Source organism: Mixophyes fleayi, chromosome 3, assembly GCF_038048845.1.
Source record: "Mixophyes fleayi isolate aMixFle1 chromosome 3, aMixFle1.hap1, whole genome shotgun sequence".
NCBI lineage: Eukaryota > Metazoa > Chordata > Amphibia > Anura > Limnodynastidae > Mixophyes > Mixophyes fleayi.
In genome coordinates, this window is record NC_134404.1 from 74012838 (window position 1) to 74039294 (window position 26457).

Here is a 26457-nt window from a genome sequence, read left to right on the forward strand (position 1 = left end):
ATATCTATCTATCTATCTATCTATCTCATATCTATCTATCTAATATCTATTTATCTATCTATCTATCTATCTATCTATTTATCTCATTGATATCTATCTATCTATCTATTTATGTCATTGATATCTATCTATCTATCTATCTATCTATCTATCTGTCTAATATCTATATCTATATCATATCTATCTATCTATCTATCTAGCTATCTATCTGTCTATCTATCTCATATCTATCTATCTATCTATCTATCTATCTATCTATCTATCTATCTATCTATCCTAGATGAATCTGCACTGGTAACAGTGTAGTGTCTGCACTGACGTCACTGCTCTCATCAGCACCAGCAGCAGCAGCACCAGGACTCCACCCCCTACAGTATGTCTCTCTCCCCACCTGCTCTTCCTCCTCCTTCTCCTTTCTCCATCTCTGTATCTCTATGTATCCCAGCCTCAGCAGCCTGACCATCCCTCCCCCCCCACAATACTGCTCCAGCCAACCAGCACTGACAGGCAGGGCAGGGCCCAGAGGGACAAACAGGAGGCACAGGACAGCAGCACAGCACACACACTGGGAGCTGTGACACAGCACTAGAGCATTCCCACTCGCTGTCAGTCCAGGGAAGTCTGTCTTGATGTTCCACCGCAGAGGGAAGCAGTGACAAGGAAGATAGCCAGGTACCACCCTGCCTACATACTTCTGTCTCCTTTACCCTTGTAATCTGTCCATCCTTGTATTCTGTCCATCCTTGTATTCTGTCCACCCTTGTATTCCTGGCACACGGAATGGCTGTTAAGTCACTGTACACATCTGTGTTACAATCTTCACATCCATCATGCTATCTCTCTATCTCCCCAGTTATATATAAGCATCAGTGCAGTATATGACACATGCACACATTTATTTATGCACCTGTCTTTCTTGTCCTTGTCCTTGACGATCTGTCCTTATTTTCATGCATTTCTATAGTATGTACCAACCACTCTGCCTCCATTATTTTTTTTTTATCTTTATCATCATCTTTCCAGTCTCTGTCCTTATTTTTCTCTTCTTTCATTGCCCTCCCTTCTTCCCAGCTCAGTCTCCCTCCCTCCCTCCTCTCTCCCATGGGACATTCCTGCACCAGGCATTTAACCCGTTCTCTGCTGCAGGGGCCTGTGGTGCACCATCAGCCATCTATCATTCTGATGCTGTATTTTATATCTGATGTCTAGACAACCAGTTAGTGGCCCTACGGTATAACGTACCTTTCAAATATTATTGGCATTGCTATAAGGGATAGATCACGAGTGGGTCTCTGTAGCTTATTTGTAGGTGCTGTATGCATGCAAATGTCTGTGTGACAGTACTCTCCATCTGTCTAATACTCCGCGTATGCTGTATAGATATATATCTGCTTAGCTGAATTGTGGTGCACTATGCATATCTTCCTATACCTGTTATAGTGCGCTTGTTTTATGTTTGCCTCAGTATACAATGTCAGGCTTTATGTATATATTAAAGTACAAGGATGTAGTGTTTGCCTTTGTATTTGTTGTGTTTTTTATGTGACAAACGCTGCTGGCAAGCTGATAACCCCCCCCACCCCTCCCGTACAATTTTCCTCAGTCCCCACCCGCCATATTTTGCTGAGTTCAGTCTTGTAACAATACACAACAGCGTCACACCTGGACAGACATTGTGTTGGGGATTGATGCCGTCTGTGCATATTTGGGTAGGGTCAAGGTGGTGTAGTATTAGTCTTTGTATCCTACACATAAGGGTATGACACTGCAAGCTCTGGCATTCAAACCGCCCATTGCGCTTGCTTCCTAATTCTGGCAGCTAATGTGTTTATAGACCAGCAAAGGGAGAGGTTTCTGGGTTTAATATCTGTGGGTGTCTGGCAGGGTGGTCATGGCTAGAAGGTTCAGCAGGGAGCTTTAGAATTCATTAAATTCTAAAAAGAAAAGAGATTGCAGCAGGAATACTCCAGCTCTGTGTGTAGATGACTTGTGTGTAATCACCTGCAATTCTGTGCTGGAAATGTCTATCACTGTTAGCTGCCATAAGACAGTGGAAATATCTGTTTGATCTGCAGATCTATATCTGACAGACTAGTGCAGTTATATATTGCATAGGTCTCTGACACAAAGAAAGATTAGTGGAATGGTATTTTGTTACTGATTTCAATCCGGATATGATTATTATAAAATCATACAGTTTATTGTTGGAAGAATATTTTTCATTGTTTCTTATACACTGGACAATGTGTCTGAAGCATGAAGAGGTTTTATAATTAACAATTTTGTAGCCAAGTTATTTTTTAAAATACGCATTTATTTTTAATGGCCTATTGATCTCAAATATGAAATGTCATCATGCACATTTAAATATACACCCTCTCAGACTGCATTGTTCAGTATTCCAAATATATTTCCCCTTGGCATGATACTCCAGATACGGCTCCTGGGCTTACTTTAAATATAAAAAGCAGTGCACTTTATGAAGCACACTTGGGGGTATATTTACTAAACTGCGGATTTGAAAAGGTGGAGGTGTTGCCTATAGCAACCAATAAGAGTCTAGTTCTCATTTATTTGGTACATTCTACAAAATGACAGCTAGAATCTGATTGGTTGCTATAGGCATCATCTCCACTTTTTTAATCTCACAGTTTAGTAAATATACCTCTTGATGTCTTGCACAAACGCCTTTTGCCAAAGTGTGTCTGGATTGTCTGCCCAATACACATCAATGTGTACACCTTCTCTCTGCCAGCATAGGCGCACTTCTAGTTTGCGGTGGTGAAAATACTGAAGAGGCGCCCGCCGCTATAGTGTAAACTTCTAAAGTCCAACATCCTAACACTTTAGAACCAATATGTAGCACATTTATGTAATTAAAGCATTTGTATATATTGGGCAAAGTACACCTAGAGCTGAGCTTCTCCGCCAAATTGCACAAGATGCATCGCATTAAAAGTACAGGACAAGGCCAATCTCCAACAGCTCACAGCTGGCGCAAAAGTCAAGTTCTTTTGTGGAGTGAAATAAGCTCTGCACCATCCTTCACTGTAAGTAATGGCCCTAAAAATACTCTCTCCACTCTTTTATCTCCTTTCAATTATGTTACTCTGCTAAATTAAATCTAGTTTTTGCAGTAGGCCTACTCCTTACAAGACAAAGAATACCCTCACTCTGCCCAACACTTCCTATTATCCAGTGCAAACTTCTGTTCCCCACAAAAGCCCCATCTTGCTCCATAAACCCAGGGGAGACGTAGATCCCCCGCTTCACCCCCAAAGAGGAGTTTGCAATGTGCTATGCCTTGCCTATTCTGTACTTTGTAAATTATGCCATGTGAAGCCACTTAATTATAAAACAAAGCAACTAAATGTATTGTTCTCAAGTGCACAAAATGCAAATACCCTTTTATTATATTTTGCATGCATTTTACGGCTAAAAGCATGGATCTGTGGGTCAAGATCTGTAGGGGTACAAAGGTTTTGAGTGGTTGGAGGGGGGATCCGTGGCATTATTATTTAATAGTTGCACTAAATAGGAAAAAGACGATTTCACTTTGTGATAGAAAATTATTTAAAAGGAGTGGCTGGGTTACTGAAAACCGTGCATTTAGAACAGCGCCTAAATAACCAATAGGCTGACTAGGCTGCAGCCTAGGGTGCATGTCTTTTGGGGGCGCCATATCAGGGGTGGTGTGAGCAACATGATGGCCTGTTGAGATATGTGTCTACCAGCTCTCTCCACCGAGCTGAGGAATCTCTCTACTGCCTCAGGATCAGGCTTAGCGGATGGCTCCTGCCACAGGCTTTGCAACCTACTCCTCTGGCTCACCTATCCCATGGCACTGCTGATATTACACCTGGCCTAGATCTTTGTACCTGTCTCCCCCTCTCTGAATCGGAACTTCTGGCATTGCTCTCTGACTGCCTGCTGGCGATACCTGGTTTGGAACAGCTGCCCACTGTCCGCATGCCATAGCTGCTGCTTTTGTTCCAGCCATACAGTGGCTGGTGCTGCCCTGATTTTCTGATGCCTGCCTCTGTCTTAATATTCAGCTCCCCAGGGTGAGCTGTGGGCCATGTCAGTCTCTGAAGCCCCCGACCCTCTAACCAGCTCTCCACCGCCGACATTAGAGTGTGAGCTTAAGAGGAGGTATGTGCACTCCTTGTTCACTGCTAGCTGGTAATAACTGAAACATGTTCTTCTCTTCGCTTAAATGGAAAACTGTAGGGTAATGAAGATTCAAGATAAAATATGAGCTGTTCATGTAAAAGACTAGCAGAGGTGACCCATTTGTTGCCCATTATGCAGCACAATTGTAGAAATAAGAGAGTAGTGGATGCAAGTTGTTGTGATGTGGACGTAGTCATAAAGTAAACATTCTCCGTAGAATTTGATTGGCTGGTGTCTGTAAGAAACCTGCTTAGTAAGTTCCATCTATAACAGACCCTTAAAGGAAAACTATTTTTTTTAATTGCTTTTACAGTTCTGTAGGATTGGTCTCGGTTATTTTTTAAATGGAAACTAGAAAGCCCAATGTGAACGGGAAGTTTGCTGTGTTTATAAAACCATATTTGTTTATCATGCAAAATACAGTAAAACATTTATAGATAAGCATTGTAACTATTAAGTCAAGTATTTTATTTCCAAAGTAGGTGCCAGGTTTTGCTGCAGGAATTCTGTCATGAGAAAACATGGGATGTACGGATGACCTATATCATAGTGGCAGGCAGGAGAGTGGGATGGAGTGGGTAGTTTCTCTTTTTAATTTATACTATAGCCATAAAATAGGTGAATTGGTATTATTTATGTTTGTTGATAGTATAACCTTATTTCAGACAACAGTTTATCACATATGTAACAATACAGATCCATATTGTGCTCACCTATTGCCAGTGTTCTTATTTTTTTTTTTATCATTTATCACCTTTATCTTTATATTCTCTGTGTTTTGCTGCTAGTTCTGCTCTAGTTTTAGAGCATACCACCCTCCACCGTGACTTTGTTAATCGCTTCTGACGCACTGTAAGTTACAGCCAAGATCGCAGCTTCTGTGCATTGGCAGCTGGGATCAATGTCCCGGCCTATCTACTCTGTTACCGACCATCTTGCAAGAGGAGAGAGCGAGCATATATGCTGCGGAAACCTTGTGGAGTCTTATAAATAAAAGAAAATAACATAATGTGACATACATTATTTTATTTTTTATGATTGGGTAGAAATATGATAAAGATTAGAAGGCCAGTAATAGGGTAGAAATATGATATAGGTAGGACGATCGGTTATACAGTAGGAAGACTGGTAATAGAGTAGAAACATGATATAGGTAGGAAGACCAGTGATAAGGTAGGAAGGCCAGTGATGAGGTAGGAACATGATATAGGTAGGAAGACCGGTGATAGGGTTGGAAGGTCAGTGATAGGGTAGAAACATGATATTGGTAGGTAAACCGGTGATAGGGTAGAAAGGCCAGTGGTAGGGTAGAAACATGATAAAGGTAGGAAGGTCAGTAAGAAATACATAATAAAAACAGGAAGACTGGTAATAGAGTAGAAACATGATATAGGTAGGAAGGCCGGTGATAGGATAGGAAGACTGGTAATAGGGTGGAAACATGATATAGATAGGAAGACCGGTGATAGGGTATAAACATGATAAAGGTAGGAAGACTGGTAATAGGGTATAAACATGATATAGGTAGTAATACCTGTGATAGGGTAGGAAGACTGGTAATAGGGTGTAAACATGATTATTGGTAGGAAGGCCAGTGATAGAGTTGAATAATGATAAAGGTAGAAAATCCAATAATAGGACAGAAATATAAACCATAATAGAGCAGAAATTTAAATTTTATTGATTTCTGGAATTCTTTCTTTATACAGGTAGGAATCTTGGGAGATGTATGTCTCCTCTCCTGGTTAAGCCTTCAGCAATCTGTGTATTGTAAGAAGTGTAGTTGATGTGCTATTCATGGTCTGGTTCGGATAAAGAGATTAAAGAAAATACATGAAACTGCACGGGACCCATTGCCAAACCACTTTTTAAAAATGATCTTCTTATGTGGGCAGAGAGACCCTGAGTGACCCTTCTCTACCTTTGTTTTGCCCTTTATAGCTCCCTCAGTTCAAGCAAATTTTGCAGCTGGATTCATTTCCAAGACTAGAGACTTTGGGACAGGTCACTCCTAAAGTGGGCTGGAAATTACGTTGTTTAATCTGGCAGAGCTGCCACCAGCTTGGGTCTCAATGGCCTAAATGGTAAATACAGCCACCAACACAATAACAACATTCCCCTTCATACAAAAATGCATCTTTTGCTGTAATTGCTGAACAATATGGAAAATACTGAGTACTCTCACCTTTGGAACATACCTAACCGGGAATGATCAGATTGATTTTTGTGAGAGATTGGCACAGTATTTTTTCTTGCCCACTTTCCTTATGGAACCATTTTCACTGGTAGCGTTGGAAAAATATAATTAAGAATGTGCAAGTAACCCCAGAGCAATCATATTTCAAGGAGGGTTGTATAGTTGATTAAGGAAATTCCAATAATTTGAGGGAACCTGTTTCCCTTAAGTATATGTAATGTTCTGATTATCCTTTGTACAGCTGGAAGTAAAGTAGCGGTGCGGAGGAGGGAGATCTTCTGGGATTCAGTTCATTGTACTTGTGCTACATGAAGATAACTTCTTTCTGATGCAAATTACTCATATATAACTTATTAATATTTCCTGCAGTATCCGAGGAGTGTACTGTGTCAGCTTTTGATGGAAGATTGTACAAAAATGGAGTCTAAATTTTATTTTTATTGGCTACCTGAACAGATCTAGGTTGTATCATCTTGGGTTTATATGGAGATCTTTGCTGCAGGTTTTAAACCTGAAATATTGTGTTTTTGCAACCATAAATTTAGTACAGATGAAAAGATTATCATCCTAGTGCAGAAGTGCCCAAATTGAATCCTCAACAGCTACCAACAGTTCATGTTTTCAGGATTTCTTTATGCACAGGTGAGTTAATCTACATGACCTGTTGGTAGCTTTTGATGAACCTCGATCCTAGTGCAATCAATGAGATATAATATACTCCATTAATGACTGCTGTAATGCATGCTTTAAACTTCTGCAGAAGTTCCATTAGAACAAATTCAATGTAGTCGCCAATATGTCATGGTCTCCAGCTTGCTAACATCCTCTATAGGCTATATTATTGTTTCTATATTAGCGTAAAGCCCTCATTAATCTGTCTGTTGAGTAATGGGCTTGATATATGTGTGAGCCAATAGCCATAGTCATATTAACAAGTGTTGAACAACATACATTCATGCAGTCTGAAGCCCCGTCAGAGCACCTCCGCATTCCTTATGTCTTCTCAGTTCTTCTAGCTGGGTGTTCACCATACCCTTCAATCGGCGACCACAGTCTTGCTTTTAATATGTGAGGGGTATTGTGACAGACATCTAGAGCTGACGAAGTACAGGGTAAGGAAAGGAAGTAACCCCTCTCCCCTGTATATCCACCCTTTGTGCTATAGATCACTGTGCTGAAGCACGAAGGGTGGCAATCTAGGTAGTATCCTAGGTTGTGGTATGTACCACCGTGCGCTTTCTACTCTAAGTACTGACTGAGAAACACTGAGACTAGCTACATAAATATAGTGGGAAAGTAGGATGTTGAGAACCTTGTCTCTGCCACCCTTATGCTGCTAACTGAGAGGAAGTCCTCACCAAGACCATAACAAGAATGACCCTAAGTTATAGCCTTCTACCTGTACAAATTACCAGTGTTTGTGGCTGTGCTGTACAACAGTGTTACCTTAGGAAATGATTTGCATCTGTCAGATATGGTGCAATTCTCATGTAGGTCACACGTATGCAGATGTTGTCTGCCAGTATGGCTGTTTTTAGCCAAATTGGCAAACCAAGGCACAGTGTGAAGGATCAAATCTAATGTACAGTCATGGCCAAAAGTTTTGAGAATGACACAAGTATTGGTTTTCACAAAGTTTGCTGCTTCAGTGTTTTTTAGACCTTTTTGTCAGATGTTGCTATGGTATACTGAAGTAAAATTTCAAGCATTTCATAAGTTGCAAAGGCTTTCATTGACAATTACATTGAGTTTATGCAAATAGTCAATATTTGCAGTGTTGACCCTTCTTTTTGAAGACCTCTGCCATTCGCCCTGGCATGCTGTCAATCAACTTCTGGGCCAGAATTTGTGTGTTTTTGTTTGTTCACCGACTCTTGAGGATTGACCACCAGTTCTTAATGGGATTAAGGTCTGAGCAGTTTCCCGGCCATGGACCATCATGCCGGAAAAGGCATTGTTCATCACCAAACTGTTCTTGGATGGTTGGGAGAATTTGCTCTTGGAGGATGTTTCGGTACCATTCTTTATTCATGGCTGTGTTATTGTGAGTGAGCCCACTCCCTTGACTGAGTAGCAATCACCATGAATGGTCTCGGTTGCTTTACTGTTGGCAGGACACAGGATTGATGGCAGCGCTCACCTTTCCTTCTCCGGACAAGCGTTTTTCCATATGCCCCAAGCAATCTGAAAGGGGATTCATAAGAGAAAATAACTTTACCCGAGTCCTCAGCAGTCAAATCCCTGTACCTTTTGCAGAATATCAGTCTGTCCCTGATGTTTTTCATGGAGAGAAGTGGCTTCTTTGCTGGCCTTCTTGAGACCAGGCCATACTCCAAAGGTCTTCGCCTCACTGTGCATGCAGATGCACTCACACCTGCCTGCTGCCATTCCTGGGCAAGCTCTGCACTGGAGGTGCCCCGATCCCGCAGCTGAATCAACTTTAGGAAAAGGTCCTGGCGCTTGCTGGATGTTCTTGGGCGCCCTGAAGCCTACTTCACAACTACTGAACCTCTCTCCTTGAAGTTCTTGATGATCCGATAAATGGTTGATTTAGGTGCAATCTTACTAGCAGCAATATCCTTGTCTGTGAAGTCCTTTTTGTGCAAATTAAAGATGACTGCACGTATTTCCTTGCAGATAACCATAGTTGACAGAGGAAGAACAATGATATCAAGCATCACACTCCTTTTAAAGTTTCCAGTCTGTTATTCTAACTCAATTAGCATGACAGAGTGACCTCCAGCCTTGTCCTAGTCAACACTCTTACCTGTGTTAACAAGAGAACCACTGACCTGATGTCAGCTGGTCCTTTTGTGGCAGGGCTGAAATGCAGTGGAAATGTTGTTTGTGGGATAAAGTTCATTATCATGGCAAAGAGGGACTTTGAAATGAATTGCAATTCATCTGGATGTCTCTTACGACATTCTGGAGTATATGAAAATTGCCATCATAAAAACTGAGGCAGCAGACTTAATAATATTTATGTCATTCTCAAAAGTTTTGGCTATGACTGTACTGCCTAAAAAATACAACACAGGATAGATCCTCCAGTAAACATATCAACATGCATGCAGCTCCCTCTTATCCCGATGATCACCCCAACAGCAAAATGTCCCTGTCTGTTAATTTTGACTTACAATGTATGACCAAATTGTCCACAACTCCAATGGATACTAATCAGGATTGAGCGGACACACCTGCCCGTACATTAGCCACCTAATTTATAAATAGAGTTGCCTTGGAAAACAAGAAAATTGTATCAGAAACTGTACACTGATTTGTATTCCTTGATTTAATTACTTCTTGATAGCAGTGTTTTTAAAGGGAAAACACTCCGTAAAAAAAGTACTGTAAAAATAAATCTAGAAAACTTAAATTGAAAGTTCAAAATCGTACGTTTATATTCAATAAAGTGAGTTAAGCATATATGTCCACTCTTGAATCATGTAAAGTAGTCAAATTGGCAATACAAATGTAAAGTAAAGCACTTGGGCCACAAAGAAAGCATAAACAATTAATTAAATTATGACTCACACATCAAAGAGAACTGTAGGCCACCTAACAAAGCAGAACAGGGGAGCTGACAGATTGATAGATCGCTCAGGGATAGAGGGCTCTGGAATGTAACTGCTGTTAAGGAGAGCAGATGCCTCAGGGGAGGGCAAAATAAGCCAAAAATGCACCATACATACTAAAGAAAATCCTTAAAACTATCATTTGTGATAATTTGGGCAAAAATTGTATTAGTAATCCGATGCTCTCCATAAAAAGCGAATCCTGCTTGGCTGTGATACATTATTTAACATTGAAATAGTTTGTGCTCTACATTAGTAGAAATGCACTTTCCTGTATAATGTGTGTCTAAGTGGCAAAAGGTGTATATAATAACTATATAGGCCATCGCTTGATTACTGCCTCCTCCAATGTACACAAATGAAGTCCTTTCTTTTGCAAGCAGAAAATGGCTTTTTGGATTTTGAATTTAATGTTTTAGCAATATTCCATGTCACACACCACTAACTCCACAGCCAGGGTGGTCATAATTTATCTTTATTATTTCTTTCTATGCTTCAGAGTGTTCCTTCCATGCCCCTTATGCATGGTTTAACCTCCCCAGCATATGAAAGTTTCAAGTCACAGTTAACAGCTTAATTAAATGGACAGCGCCAGTCAGAAATGTTAATTGCTACATAACATGCTGGATAGCGTGCTGTTAGTGAGCTACATAACATGCTGGATAGCGTGCTCTTAGTGAGCTACATAACATGCTGGATAGCGTGCTCTTATTGAGCTACATAACATGCTGGTTAGCGTGCTGTTAGTGAGCTACATAACATGCTGGATAGCGTGCTCTTAGTGAGCTACATAACATGCTGGATAGCGTGCTCTTATTGAGCTAAATAACATGCTGGTTAGCGTGCTGTTAGTGAGCTACATAACATGCTGGATAGCTTGCTGTTAGTGAGCTACATAACATGCTGGATAGCGTGCTATTAGTGATCTACATAACATGCTGGATAGCATGCTGTTAGTGAGCTACATAACATGCTGCATAGCGTGCTGTTAGTGAGCTACATAACATGCTGGATAGCGTGCTGTTAGTGAGCTACATAACATGCTGCATAGCGTGCTGTTAGTGAGCTACATAACATGCTGGATAGCGTGCTCTTAGTGAGCTACATAACATGCTGGATAGCGTGCAGTTAGTGAGCTACATAACATGCTGCATAGCGTGCTGTTAGTGAGCTACATAACATGCTGGATAGCGTGCTCTTAGTGAGCTACATAACATGCTGGATAGCGTGCTGTTAGTGAGCTACATAACATGCTGGACAGCGTGCTGTTAGTGAGCTACATAACATGCTCGATAGCGTGCTGTTAGTGAGCTACATAACATGCTGGATAGCTTGCTGTTAGTGAGCTACATAACATGCTGGACAGCGTGCTGTTAGTGAGCTACATAACATGCTGGACAGCGTGCTCTTATTGAGCTACATAACATGCTGGATAGCGTGCTCTTAGTGAGCTACATAACATGCTGCATAGCGTGCTGTTAGTGAGCTACATAACATGCTGCATAGCGTGCTGTTAGTGAGCTACATAACATGCTGGATAGCGTGCTATTAGTGAGCATCATAACATGCTGGATAGCGTGCTGTTAGTGATCTACATAACATGCTGGATAGCATGCTGTTAGTGAGCTACATAACATGCTGCATAGTGTGCTGTTAGTGAGCTACATAACATCCTGGCTAGCGTGCTCTTAGTGAGCTACATAACATGGTGGATAGCGTGTTGTTAGTGAGCTACATAACATGCTGGATAGCGTGCTGTTAGTGAGCTACATAACATGCTGGATAGTGTGCTGTTAGTGAGCCACATAACATGCTGGATAGCGTGCTGTTAGTGAGCTACATAACATGCTGGATAGCTTGCTGTTAGTGAGTTACATAACATGCTGGATAGCGTGCTTTTAGTGAGCTACATAACATGCTGGATAGCGTGCTGTTAGTGAGCTACATAACATGCTGGACAGCGTGCTCTTATTGAGCTACATAACATGCTGCATAGCGTGCTGTTAGTGAGCTACATAACATGCTGCATAGCGTGCTGTTAGTGAGCTACATAACATGCTGGATAGCATGCTGTTAGTGAGCATCATAACATGCTGGATAGCGTGCTGTTAGTGATCTACATAACATGCTGGATAGCGTGCTGTTAGTGAGCTACATAACATGCTGGATAGTGTGCTGTTAGTGAGCTACATAACATGCTTGATAGCGTGCTGTTAGTGAGCATCATAACATGCTGGATAGCGTGCTGTTAGTGATCTACATAACATGCTGAATAGCGTGCTGTTAGTGAGCTACATAACATGCTGAATAGCGTGCTGTTAGTGAGCTACATAACATGCTGGATAGTGTGCTGTTAGTGAGCTACATAACATGCTGGATAGTGTGCTGTTAGTGAGCTACATAACATGCTTGATAGCGTGCTGTTAGTGAGCATCATAACATGCTGGATAGCGTGCTGTTAGTGATCTACATAACATGCTGAATAGCGTGCTGTTAGTGAGCTACATAACATGCTGAATAGCGTGCTGTTAGTGAGCTACATAACATGCTGGATAGTGTGCTGTTAGTGAGCTACATAACATGCTGGATAGCGTGCTGTTAGTGATCTACATAACATGCTGGATAGCATGCTGTTAGTGAGCTACATAACATCCTGGATAGCGTGCTCTTAGTGAGCTACATAACATGGTGGATAGCGTGCTGTTAGTGAGCTACATAACATGCTGGATAGTGTGCTGTTAGTGAGTTACATAACATGCTGGATAGCGTGCTGTTAGTGAGCTACATAACATGCTGGATAGCGTGCTGTTAGTGAACTTCATTGTAACATTTGGCTCAGTGACGTATTTGTGTAGTGTAATATGAGGGGCATTGATTACCTTACAGGGATTAAGTTACAGGTTAGTCAGTTAACCTTGTAGAGTCATCTCAGAGATGGAATCTAGTTTGTTAGGGGTCTATTCGTCATTACAATGCGGTGCCACTAAATATGCATCGCTGCAAATCCTAGCAATGCATATTTCAGCAGAATCCCATAGGAGAAGAAAAGCAACTCCATACTGAGATGGCGTTATCCTTCTGCACAATGCAAAGCTTTTCAAAGCTTCATGCATTGCAGAACTTCACAGTCAACAAATTAATCTATGCAAAGTGGGTTATTTCAGGAGAAATATTTGAGTTCCCCTGCAATAAGCCCTTGATGGATTTTGCGATGGCAATTTAACTGAGAAAACTGCTGTCTTCTCCATTTTAATGGCTCATCATAGTTTGATGCATAGACCCCCTTAGTTTCATATTTTTATATTAGTGAAGTCATTTTTGGACACAATTTTTTTATCTTCTTACCCAGTGGTGTAAGTGGTAATGTATGTGGTGGTATGCCATATCGCCATATCTCCTGCTGCCTTCATTGGAAACTATCAGATTCCCATTACATTTTTCCTGCCACCACTTCTAAAATTCCACTTTTTACCATATAAAACCTGATTATGTGTGAGTGATCAGGGATGTTACTGAAGGGGCTGCCATGCCCACAAAAATGTCACCTCCAGTCAGAGGTATCTTGACTTATGTTCAGTATGGATGGCAGAGGGCTTCCTTACTTACATGTAGCACCTCTGGTAGTGTAAGAATTACTTCATTGCTGTTTACATTGTTCTACGTTTTTTTATCTTGTCTTTTTACCTCTTTTCTTGCTTTGCTGACAGATTTTATGTGGCACCAAATTTTCCTCCACAAGACAGCTGTAAAGTGTATGTGAATGCTGTACGCTGTTAATGCTGTATGCTTATTTATGCTATGTACAAGCTAGAGCCACCTGTATGTGTCATATACCGGCTGTATCGGCTTTGTGTACAGTTACTGGTATCACTGACATCCACCTCCCCCAGATAAACAGGTGGGGATTCATTAGCGTAATAGCCTTCTCAGCTCCATCACTGCATAACAAATAGCTTATTCTCTCCATGGCTTCTGTATGGTAGTGTTATTTTCTGTATGACCTCATCCACAATTCTCTGTTCATAGTTACAGTGATCAGCAACTGTGTCTGTGTGTTTGGCTTCTGTTTTCAATTAGAATCATTTTATATTTGTTAATCTTTTTCTGTTCTATCCTGTAATATTTCCTCAGTGGTCACAGGTATGGGAGGGGGATGGGGATTTGTGGTATCTGGAGCATACAGTAACATATTATAGATTTCTTTCATGTGTATATCACACTGTACGGCTAGGCACATTTGGTACATACCATTAATATCTGGATCTGTCACCAGCACTATTATACAATGTCATCATAACTCTTACCTGCCATCCTACCTCTTCAGGCTGCAGTATGATTGTCACCATTTAGTCATAGTTGCAATTAATTGCCAATATGACTCTTCTGGCTTCTGCAGCAGTTTGTCTATGTAGCTGGCTGCAGTATTTCTTTTTCTTATATATATTTTTTTTTTAAATCAAATATTTTTATCCAATTTTTTAAACAGTACAGAAAAATAAACAAAACAAAGCATAGTTCTGATGTACATTTGAAACCACACTTGCATGCATGTAAAAAGTAGAACATAACAAGCAATGCAAAATAGGCTACCATCCACAGATCATTAATGTGATGCACTTATATCCCTCTACTTCAATTGTCCTCATCGCCATAGGGGAAGGTAGCTAACCATAGGAATGTTGCGGAGTAAGTGCCTCTGGTCGGCAGCAACTAGGAGCTAGGCATCTAATCTGTGGGAGGGAGAGGAAGATAATGAGTAAAGAGGCTCTCAACTAGGATCGGAATCAGCAGCCAAGGACTGCACCGCATATCTTGACTTTACCCATCTGGCCCTTATCTTGTAGTATCTTAGCATAGCATTTCGGGATTTATACGTAAACCTATCATGCCCCACATCCTTGTTAACCAGGACCACCCAGCTATCAAAGTCAAGTCCCTCCTGAGCCATCCACATTCTAGCAATAATGACCTTGGCTAAGACCAGCAGATTACGAACACAGGAGCGACACAGAGAGGTCAACCTAATTCTTGTCCATCTCTGCCCCCCAGACCAGAGAGGATAAGTGACTGTCAATCTGAGAAAAAATGCGTCTCGGGAGGTAGGTAGGGGAGTGGTACAGTGGATACAGGAATTGGGCTGAAAGATCATTTTAATGAGATTCACTCTGCCCGACATAGACAACGGAAGTCTCGTCCAGGTAGAGATCTTGGCCCGAAGATAACTGGTCACAGGGTCTATATTAAGTGGCACGTGTCAGCAACTGAGTTGGTGACCCAGATTCCAGATATTTAAATTTCAATATCCACTGTAGCGGGTGGGTCTCACCAGCAACTGCCGGAAAGCCCCTACCAATCGGGAAAATGTTCGAATTAGACCAGTTAATCTTCAGGTCGGAGAAAACACCAAACTCATTCACAAGCTGCAGAAGGTTGGTCAGAGACATTTTAGAGTCCTTCAGAAGCAGGAGCATATCGTCTGCATAAAGTACAACTTTGTCGTCCATGTCTCCTGCCCTGAGTCCATATATAACAAGCCAAAGGTTCCAAACAAGGCAAGGGAGAGAGGACAACCTGTCTCGAACCCCTACCCAGGGCAAAACGAGAGATGGTATGACCATTGATACTAATTCTGGCTGCAGGGTCCGAATACAGCAGCTTAATCCAGGTGAGAAATCTAGGGCCTATGCCAAATGTAAACATAACTGCTCATAAGTAGTCCCGCTCTACAAGAATTGAATGCCTTGGCCGCATCTAAGGATACAACCATTGCACCACTCCCATGTCCCCCGGGCATCTGCAAATGGGTAAACAGACGTCTAAGATTGATGACTGTAGATTTCCCGGGCATAAAGCCCGTCTGGTCTGGATAGATCAGCTGGGCAATTACCATGTTTAGTCTTATAGCAAGTAATTTAACTAAAATCTTAACATCCGTTGTCAGTAGGGAGATGGGCCTATAGGACTTGGGTAGCAGCAAATTCTTACCGGTTTTAGGAATAACCACTATCATCACCTCTGACATGGAAGACGGTAAAGCGGCTGCATCAAATAACTCATTATATTTATATAATAGGGCGGGAATAAAGAAGCCACTTTTTGTATAACTTTTTGTATAGCTCTATGGGCAATCCATCGAGCCCTGGAGCTTTATTACAAGGAAAAGATGCTATAGCTGCCTCAGTTTCCTCTACAGTGATGGGCCTTTCAAGACAGTCCACACCCTCCAGAGAGAGCCTAGAGAGATGCACCCGGTTCAGGTAACCATGCAACTGAGGAGCGGAATAGTCTGCCCTCGAGTTATACAAGTCCAAGTAATAAGCTCGGAATACCATAGCGTTCAGTCTCAAAGTGGGTAGTGCCCGACCAGTCAGTAATGGCAGAGATAATACTATTTTGTAGTTCCGTCCTTGCCAAGTATGCCATAAGGCTATATTTTCCTCATATATTTGATCCTGATCTGGAAGAGATGTAGTCCCAAAGTGCTTATATACAATCGTATGATAGTATGCATGGCACATTAGAAAATTAGCCATGTATATATCATTTTATATCTCTACCTATGCACTTTTGCTGTATGCTGCTTATGTCATCTTAAGCTCGTCCATGAAGCTGTGATACAAGTTGCCTACTTTCCCGGAATGTCCAGGAGACTCCCGAATTTATTGGCATTCTCCCAGACTCTTTTAAGAGCAGTGTTACCTCCCGCATCTATCCCCACTTCACAAGCGATTCACAGCGAATCGTCTCATCCTAGCCCTACTCCCGGCTGTATTATCCGGCAAATCAGAGCATTTGAGAGGTGAGGACAGGTCCTAATGACACATTCCGGAGGGGAGATCCTAAAAGTTGGCAAGTATGATCTAACAATGCCTAATTCATGCTATGTAGTCAAAGGGTTTTGGGTTATATTTAATGTTATGTAAATACCAGAGGCGGAACTAGCGAGCTGTGGGCTCTGGTGCAGGGAAGCAGGGAGGAGGGAACTGGGCCCCACAGCTTGACAGTTCCCCGTGCAGCGAGCCCCATTACCTCCATGGGCCCCGGTGCACCCGTTTATTTAACCCCTGATATGAAAAAACCTACTAAAACATTAGAAATATATATTTGGAAGTCTTCATACGCTGCGAGAATGTGAGATATTTGATATTTAACATATACAGCTGAGTACAAAGTGTTCTTTGTGATCAGCCTTTTTTGTGCATAGGTGGTGAAAAGAAGCTGACTGCAATGACCTTCAATGTGACTGCTGACAGGAAGCTGGCTGTGTGTAGAAAAATATCTACCCCGGCAACCACAACTTTATCTCAAATATTTTAGGTTTTGATAGATTCCTAAACCTTTACATATGCAGTCAACTGTAGAATTATTGGCACCCCTCAAGAAATTAGGCGAAACAATCATATAAAGTAAACAATACATGTAATGATTAAAATGTCCCTCAAAAATATTAGAAGAAATTGCTTGCCATTTATAGAACAGTCATCATTCCTTTAAGAGTGTTGATTTATTTTAAGAATAGTGTATTCTTCCAAAAACCTATGGGGCAAAATTATTGGCAACCTAAAAATATTTTACATAAAACAAAAGTAATCTGCATCTTGCAAAGAAAGATGTCTTTTTATTGGTCCTAGTCTCCTGGAACTCTATTGTTGGCTATGATCATTTCCTGTTTCCCAGGTTACACACATATAAAATCCATTCACATGGCTAAAACCAAAGAGCTGGCAACTCAACTGAAACAGAAGGACGTGGACCTGTACTGATTAGGAAATGATTATAAAAAAAAAGTAGTTGAAATTACCATTAAGAACAATCAGGACAGTAATAAAAAAGCAAGGGACACATGAAACAGTTGAATATTTTCCAGGAAGAGGAGGCATGAGCATACTGCTCCGACGTACAGTGAGGAGGATGGTGAGAGAGGCAAAGACAAACCCAAAGATCCCAGTTTTAGAACTGCCAGGTTTAGCTGAATTTTGGGGTTTAAACATTTCAAAATCCACTGTCACATGCCACCTCCATGACCAAAAGCTCTTTGGAAGAGTTCCATGAATGAAGCCTCACAAAATGCATGACCTGAACTTGAAAAATGCCATTGGAACTACAAAGGGAATCCTGTGATGTGGTCAGATGAGACAAAAATGAATATTTTGGGCCACGCACACCATCGTCGCGTTGGAAGAAAAAAAAGGACTTACAAAGAAAAGCACCTGATACCCACTGTCAAATATGGTGGTGGGTCATGGATGCTTTGGTCCTGTTTTGCTGCTAGTGGTCTGGGGGCTCTTGTGAAAATCAATGGCATAATGAGTACCGTTTTATATTTTAGGTCAAAATCTGTCTGCCTCGGCCAGAAGGCTGATACTTGGTCTTGGTGGACTTTCCAGCCAGATAATGACCCCAAATGCATATCAAAATCCACTCAGAAATGGTTGCAGGGACACAAAATGAAAGTTTTGCAGTAGCCTCCTCAGTCATATTTGAACCCAATTGAAAACCTATGTTGTGTATTGAAGAAGGCAGTCCACAAGTGACAACCCAAGAATATCAAGGAAATGGAAAAGTTCTGCATGGAACAATGGTTCAAGATCCCTCAACAAGTGTTCCCCGACCTTGTTAAGCATTACAGAAAGGGGCTCAGTGCTGGTATTCGCTCCAGGGGAGGTTTCATCAAAAAATAATAATAGGTGTGCCAATATTTTTGTAACCTATGTATTTTCCAAAAATTGTGGTACTAAGGAAAAGCTTTAATTGGTTCCAAAACACAGTGGGAAAATAAAAACTAAAATATCACTCATCGCATGTGTGGCTTATTTAATATATTGATTTTAGCACATTTCCATGAAGGGTGGCAGTAATTCTGGAGTTGACTGTATATTTGTGAAGATTTTTAGTAGCTAATCTATATAATTTAACAAAATGCATTTTATTGATATGGGTTATTGTCTTCATTGTACTGCATGGAAGGACCTTCATCTGCACATCATTCCCCTCTACATTAGTAGAGCTGGTAAAGGTGATAACCCTAAAACAATACCCAACATTCTAAACTATTGCTGGGATTTTGCAGCATGGAACCATGTGTGTTTTTCTGCAGCTAGTACAGAACAGGGTACTAGGAGTTAGCTTCATTGATTTATTTATATTGGTGGCATTTGGGCAGGACCCCTGGGACTATGTAGGCCTCCACATCTTGCAGGCCAGACATAGAGAGGGATAAATGATGAGATTTCTAGGACTCCTAAAGAAAGAGCACCTATACAAGTACTGCCTGTACAGGGCCTGATCAAGGGTTCAGGCTGCCCTTGGCTACTACGCGCATAGCGACATCTCACCTTCCACAGCAGCCTAATACGCAGTAGGTAAAAACAAACTCATCCTTAATTTAAAATCTGACTTTCTTCATCCCCCCCCCTAACCAACAATGTTTATGTTTCAATGATTTCTAAACTTTTGTAAATAAGTGAATAAGACAGACCAGGATGGCGACAGTGGCAGGTGTGGTAGCCCCTCCCCCTTCAGCCTCAGTAGCGCTCATTCACGCCTCCGTTCTGCTGTACAATTCTGATTGTAATGAAAACTAAATGAGTGACAAAGATTGCTGTGACCCTTTTAAAAAGCCAAGTGATGCTGAGCTTGGTAGGGGTAGGGGAGTGAAGAAGATGAATTAAATTTTTACCTTCCATGTATTAACCTGCCATGAAAGACATGGGGGTGCTACGAGCGTTTTAGCCTAGCGCGGCCTGAACCCTTAATCAGGCCTCGGTAATAGTCTTTCTAAATACAGGCAATGACACCGTTGTTTGATGTCTATAGTGGAAACAGGGAATCTCTGGCTCTTCAGCTGTTTTGGAACTGGAGGTTCAGCTGACATGGTTTTCTGGGACTTGCTGTTCTACAAAGGTTGGAGGGTCACAGGTTGCCCAAGCGTGCACAATTACAATGGTAGAGATTGAGTCTAAAGAAATGCTTCTCCTGTCCAGGAGATTGAAGGACCTGAATGACACACAAAGGAGATTTATTTTAGGATGTATTATTTTAGAATTTAATAGAGGCAATGAAAAAAAGCCAGGACCAATAGGCAGGTGAGCCATGTTTTACATCATATTCTGGAATATTTTTGTCAAGATGTTGAAGAAGAAACGCAAACTTCCTCAAACAGATAAATGTGGTCCGGTTGTTATATATCACACAGAGCAGGATATCATTTCCAAATTGACTTTTTGGCATGGTGCCTATAATTTTAATGGAAAATAAAATTGATATTTGAAGTGCAGCTTACAAAGCAAGGAAATATCTGGAACGTTATAAAATGCTTTAATGTAAGATTAACATTTCTGTACTAAAGCAAACCATCATCAGTTGAGGTCATAAAAAAAGTATTTTATTGTATATTTCTACATTTTCTGGTTGGTTCTCGTGCTTCTTTATATAATGTTGAAATGATCTTAGATAAAAACTAGTAATTTTCTGTACAATTAAGCAAAGTGATAGTTGTAGGCGATTATTTGGTTATAGACAAAGGCTCTCACTATGTACACGCACACCAATCATAACCCAAACTCGACCAACCTACCCATACACACTAACCAAGCTACCACCACTGTGCAGCAAGCTGCTCTATAGGGGCTCACTGGAGGTATACTTTGGGGGAGATCTATTAAATTATGATTTTCCAGCAAATCTTCTTTTTTTTTTTTTAAACTCTTTATTTTCAGCAAAAAGTACATGGGTTCTGAACATTTCACAATAGGCATAGTGGAACAGAAGAGACATAGCAAATCAGGGATAACATACAAAATATTAATCCAGTGAACGATATGAAACAAAATCAAACATACGAGAATATGTTACACAACTGGTTTTGTAAGAATATTAAACCAGAACATTGGACCTGATCAAAGTGTGGTCGGTATGCATCTCTATTAACGTGGAACCCCAAATTGTTGCTTTTTCTTTTTCCCATTTTATTGAAGGTAAAAGGAGGGGTGGAAGGAGAGAGGGGGGGGGAGAGTAAAAAGAGGGGGTGAGAATGACAGATTGGGGAGGAGAAGGATGTTTGGCAGACCTTTCTCCTGAGAGTGGGGCAGCAATCCTTTGGGAAGTTTGCGAAGTGCGTGCCAGCTTTTATATCTGAACTTCTAAGAGGCTGGAAGTGGAGCCCGATGAAAAGAGTACAAATCTTCTTTTTTTAATGATGTACATGACGAATTGCAATAGGCATGTAAATATGCACTTGCTCAAACCTTCCCCCCAAAAATCTCTATACATCTCAGAGTCACAGAAATCATTGATTTCTTCATTGTGAATAATAGAGTACATGGAATCTAGTAAAGGGTGATTTGCAAAATCACCATGAAAATCTCCCAAACTAATCACACTGGCTTCAGGTACTCCAGATTCCTGAAAACCAGTGACAAATGATTTCCTGATTGAAATAATTGGGAAAATGTTTCATTAAATATATAAAAAGAAATTCAGAAAAGTAAAAAAAAAGTTGAAATTCTATTGAAGTACTAAAGCATAATCATAATAATAATTTAGCATGATCTGTCAACCAGGGCATGCTAAACAGTTCCAAAATAATATTCCATTGCTGTAGGTCAGTTTCTCCTTAGCCAATCTCAAGCGGCAAGCATTTAAATAATGCTCGCAATTGACTGCGCTTTTCTCATTAATTTCTATGGGCAATCCATTTCAATGGGCTGTCACGGCGCCAATTGAAAATACATTAACTATTCAAATGAATGGGAAAGGTAGTGATTTTGCTCAGGATGGCAATAACATAAGTACTCATTAAAGCATTTTCAATGTTGAAAGGTTTTCAAATATTTTTTACATTTTAAATATTTTTATTTTTTATTAACAATTTATTTTTAATTAGTGTAAATGAACGGCCACGTCTGGGATTTCAGTTCCAATGCACATGTGCAATGGGTCTACCTGGGTTTTGCATGCACATATTCCCTGAGACTAGCCTAGTGATATTTTGTTGATAAATTGAAGCAGTAAGTATTTTTATATCTCCTATTAGCAGCAGTAATATGTCGCTATATGTCAAGAGCAGAATAATTATAATGACTGATAGTCATTTTAGAAACATTGTCAAATTGGGGGGATTGGGATTCCTATAGACAATGGGCCTGAGTCATTAAGGAGAGCAAGGCAAAAAAGGAGTAAGTTTGATCGTGGACAAACCTTGCTACAATGCAAAGGGAGCGCATTAGTTTATTGCTTTGCATGTAAGGAAAATACTGGCTTCTTTTTCATGTAGCACACAAATACTTGATAACTTTATTTTTACACTGAGCTTTAAAGTTAATCTAGGACATGCCCCACCCCAACTATAAATCTGTAATTACATTTTAAATTTATCTCCCCCTCCAATGCAACATGGTTTTGTCAAGGTGCAAAGTTACTCCTTTATTTTGCTTTGCTCTCCTTTGACTCAGACCTGGCTGTGTTCCTAAGCTTTTATTTTGCAGGAAAGTTATAAAAAATGATCTCAAATAAGTGGTGATAGGGATAACTGGACGATGTTCCTGATTTCTTACAGAGCTTTTTTACAGTACAGGAACGTCACATATTAACATCCCCTCAGTTACGATGTGATCATATCTTCTGCATTCCACTTAATGGGGCGTCATTAAGCAGAGTCGAAGGTGCATAATATAAAGCAAACATATAATGAGGTGCATGCAATCCACTGGATTTCTAATCTAAATATCAATGAAAATCACACTAAGAGGCAGCACCAGTAGATGCCAATACACAGATAGAAGACTGAAAACAGTATATGGACCTTTCACTATTCCTGGATCCTCTAAGTAATAAGATAATGTCACTACATACAAAACAAATCACTGTGAGTACAGAGGTAAAATACTACTATATACTATATCATAAACTGATGAAACTGATAGCCTGTCTTCTGCAATAATGCATTGATCTGTTTTATAGTCTTGCACAATATTAACCTGCCCTGTTGACTCGCCATGTATATGGAGTGCTTAGTCCTATTAATGTGTGTTTGTTACTTTCTCGTTTCTGAGTAGTACAGATACCAGATATCACTTATCAACTCTTCCCACTTGATTCCCGAGTCTCTTAGCTCTGCAGTCTTTGTCTTCTTCTTTTTTCCAGTTTGATTTGTGAGTACGGCTTCCGTCATACCTGTTATTCATAGTCTGCAGCTAGGAAAGATTGCAGGTCAATTTCGTCTGTGTTGCTTTATTAGGACAGTTTTGTGGTGCCATTATATGTCACTGTAGAGGGTGCTGACTGATGTCTTTGTGTCATGTATGTTTCCTGGGAAAAGGATTTCTTATAAAATGCATGACGCATCTAGCTGCAGCCACATAACAGATGGGATGGCTCATACTAGCTCGTTAACAGAATAGTCTAATCCCCTATTTATTATTTTGCGCTGTGGGATTGGAAGCCTGCAAAAAAATGTAACAAAAACTTTTAAGAAATGTATCATATTGAGATGGTGATAACGAAAGGATGATTCCCATGCTTTGAATAGGGAATCTTGCGGCATAGAAACCTAATATCACAGCAATAGCCCTTGATATATAAGGAGAAAACACCTATTTCCACGGCAGTCAGGGCTTTTTCCTACGTAAAGAATAGAGTATGGAAAACAAATTTATGATTAATCTCTCTGTAGTATTATGTCCTATAAAGTCAGTTATCTGACTAAAAAATACTTTTTTACACATCGCAAAAATATATGCATTGTACCAATTGTCCCTAAATCTAACTCATAATATATACATATATGGGTGGAATATTTGGGTTTGTTTGTAGTTTGAAGCACCAACAATCTAAGCTATATTTACATATAAATGACATTTCCCGAACACTGGAGCTGGCCTTTCTCTCATCATTAAATTGTTTAACAGTCCTTCTAACAGTAACCGCATACCCCCAATAGTCCCGATTTTGAGAGTACTTCCCTCAGATTTTGGACCAGAAGATGGTTGGGTGTCTATCAGAAAGTAGACATGTCTTTACCTAATGTCAGTGTGATTGGACTGATCTGGTTGGGTTTTGGAAGATCATGGGTGTGCTTATTTGAATACTTTTATTATTTCAATACTCAGTTTTATAATAATAAATCACTGTGTATCTTTTTATTTAACACATATCTCCACTGTGTAACTTTTGTATATTCTTTCCAGCATTTAAGCAGTGTAAAGCAAGTATTTAATGGATAAAAAAATCGGCGCTTCTCTGTATAAAAATACAACCTGCTGCTGAAAATAAACACATACAAATATATAGCAAGAGTTCAGCGCATAGCTAACAATATGACCAATGATGTGTATATTGGGCACAGACGGGGATAATGTTATAGCTCTTTTACGGAGAAAGTATTAACTGAAGGTTCTTACCCTGCTCTTTCCCTCTTAGTATCAGTGAAATTACTTCCACGATCCAGTAGCTTCCATGTATACACTCCGGAATTGATGTCCTGATAACTATTTGTCCAAACGGTGGTTTTTTAATCCGGTTACAGTGTTCTCTCACGTGGTGGAACGCACGTGGACCACATAAGTTCTTCCGGCGCTTCCTTTCCTCACGGGTGCCCACTGTGTACAAAATTCAATAAGGTATTCAAGTGTGTATCCACTCTTGCTATATATTTGTAAGTGTAAAGCAAGTAATAGAAATTAAGAGGTGACAATATATAGCCATTGTCACTGCTGGTAAATACTGGTGGGCAGGGGGGCTTAATGATTACATGGTATAAATAGTAAAGGGTATCACTGACCATCTTCATCATCTGGAGCACCTGGAGGAAACCACAGGGAGAACATAGAAACTCCACACAGCTAAGGCCATGGTTGGGAATTGAACTCATGACCCCAGCATTGTGAGGCAGAAGTGCTAACCACTTAGCCACCGTGCTGCCCCATTGCGTGATAATATCAATTGCAGAGTGAAAATAAGGATAATATACAACATAATGGTGTCTTGCTAAAACTACTACTTGTGGCTTTTAATGCTACTGCTATTTCTGGAGAATATGCTGACACTTAAAAGCTTATTTGACAATACACAACATATAACCCATAGCAAGATGTTAACTTTGATTTGTGACATTTGACTGGGTCCACTGATGTTAAAGTCCCTGTTGTCAGTGCATAACATACAACATGTAGAAGCCTACAAACTTGTTCTGGGTGAAGATGGGGATAAGAATCCCTAATTCATTAAATAATTGTAATGCTTATTAATGCACCTCTTTAAATTGTTTTTCAAACATTTAAACAGTGATGTATTTGAAAAAGTTGTCAGTTTTTGCTGAAAGATGAGATAAAATGATTGTACTTTGGAATATCTCATTGGTATTCAGGTATAAAACTGTGATTGTAGATGAGTACAGTACACTGAAAGTGTTCTGCTGTGGTTTTCCAGGCATAGTCTCCTAGGCAATGTCAAAAGCAGCTTACATGATAAACCACATTTATTCTAGCTGCAATAAAATCTGTGATAGCAAGCTGATGCAGGAAACCAGCAAGATTCTTCAAAGGTCCATGGGACAAGTATTATCAAGTCCAGTATCCTGCAATGACGTACATTGACATTCTCCAAACTACTGACTGAATTTTGACACATATGTGTGTAATACCCTGCAAATCACAGGTATATAACTGCATGCACTCATTCAGAAAACTAACGTTTCCCAGAGAGCCTCTGGGAAATTCATTGCAAATTGTGTTGAACATTTTGGGGTGGACAAGCTGCACACTAGAGCCCCAAACTGCACTAAAAGCATGCAACACTGCAACAATTTAGAAAAAGCAAACGACAAATGGGCATTTTGACGCCAGAATGAACTGGAAGGCTCCAGGAAATTTTTGAGGAAAGGGGGAGGAGCCGAAAACACGGACTGCTGGAGGCTAGTTGGTGATTGCTGTGATTTGTGGTGTATTAATGCTGTCTGGGAGTGTGGAGGATCTTCCCACAAGCAGCCATTTAGTGCTGTTGCTGGACTGTTGCCTTGAGGGATGTTTGTAGCTAGTTCCAGCTTTAAGAGCCAGTCCAGAAGGAACCATCTTTGAAATAAAGCCCATCAGATGTCAGCAGGACTCATGTGAAGAAGATAAGTTTATGGTTTATTTTGCCTTGATATGTTCAAGCTATTAAAGTGAAACAAGTGAGATATCAAGCTGTGCTATTAAAACCTCTCACCAATACTGTAACATTGCTATTAAGAGGTTGTGGTGCTGTCTTTCATCCAAATCTGCTGTATTTAAAGTTTATCTGCAAGCTGATACAGAGTGCTAGGGACATAGAGAGAAATCATAGAGAGAAAGAGTTTGTCTATATTGCATCAGACGTTTGATCCTACTGTGAAACTGCCTAAAATGGTTGCTGAAGAGAGAATTGCAAGTTGTTTAACTCTACAGTTGCTCAGAGAGATCTGTTCATTCTATTAGACATAATACTAAGTGACGATTGTGTTCCTTACCCAGGAAATTATGTATTGTGCAGAATTAC

The 26457-nt window shown here is 40.3% G+C and overlaps 1 protein-coding gene across 17 annotated transcripts in view; it reads left to right on the top strand.

Moving 5' to 3' along the window:
• Nucleotides 1-431: 431 nt before the first annotated feature.
• KIF1A (kinesin family member 1A) overlaps nucleotides 432-26457 on the top strand; it is a 137121-nt gene continuing 111095 nt past the window's right edge. For 4 of the 17 annotated variants that reach the window (XM_075201804.1, XM_075201805.1, XM_075201807.1 and 1 more), the window contains exon 1: nucleotides 432-672. The gene's annotated coding sequence lies outside the window, so the exon portion shown is untranslated. The remainder of the gene's footprint in view (nucleotides 673-26457) is intronic. The other 13 variants (XM_075201810.1, XM_075201806.1, XM_075201812.1 and 10 more) reach the window with 4 other exon arrangements.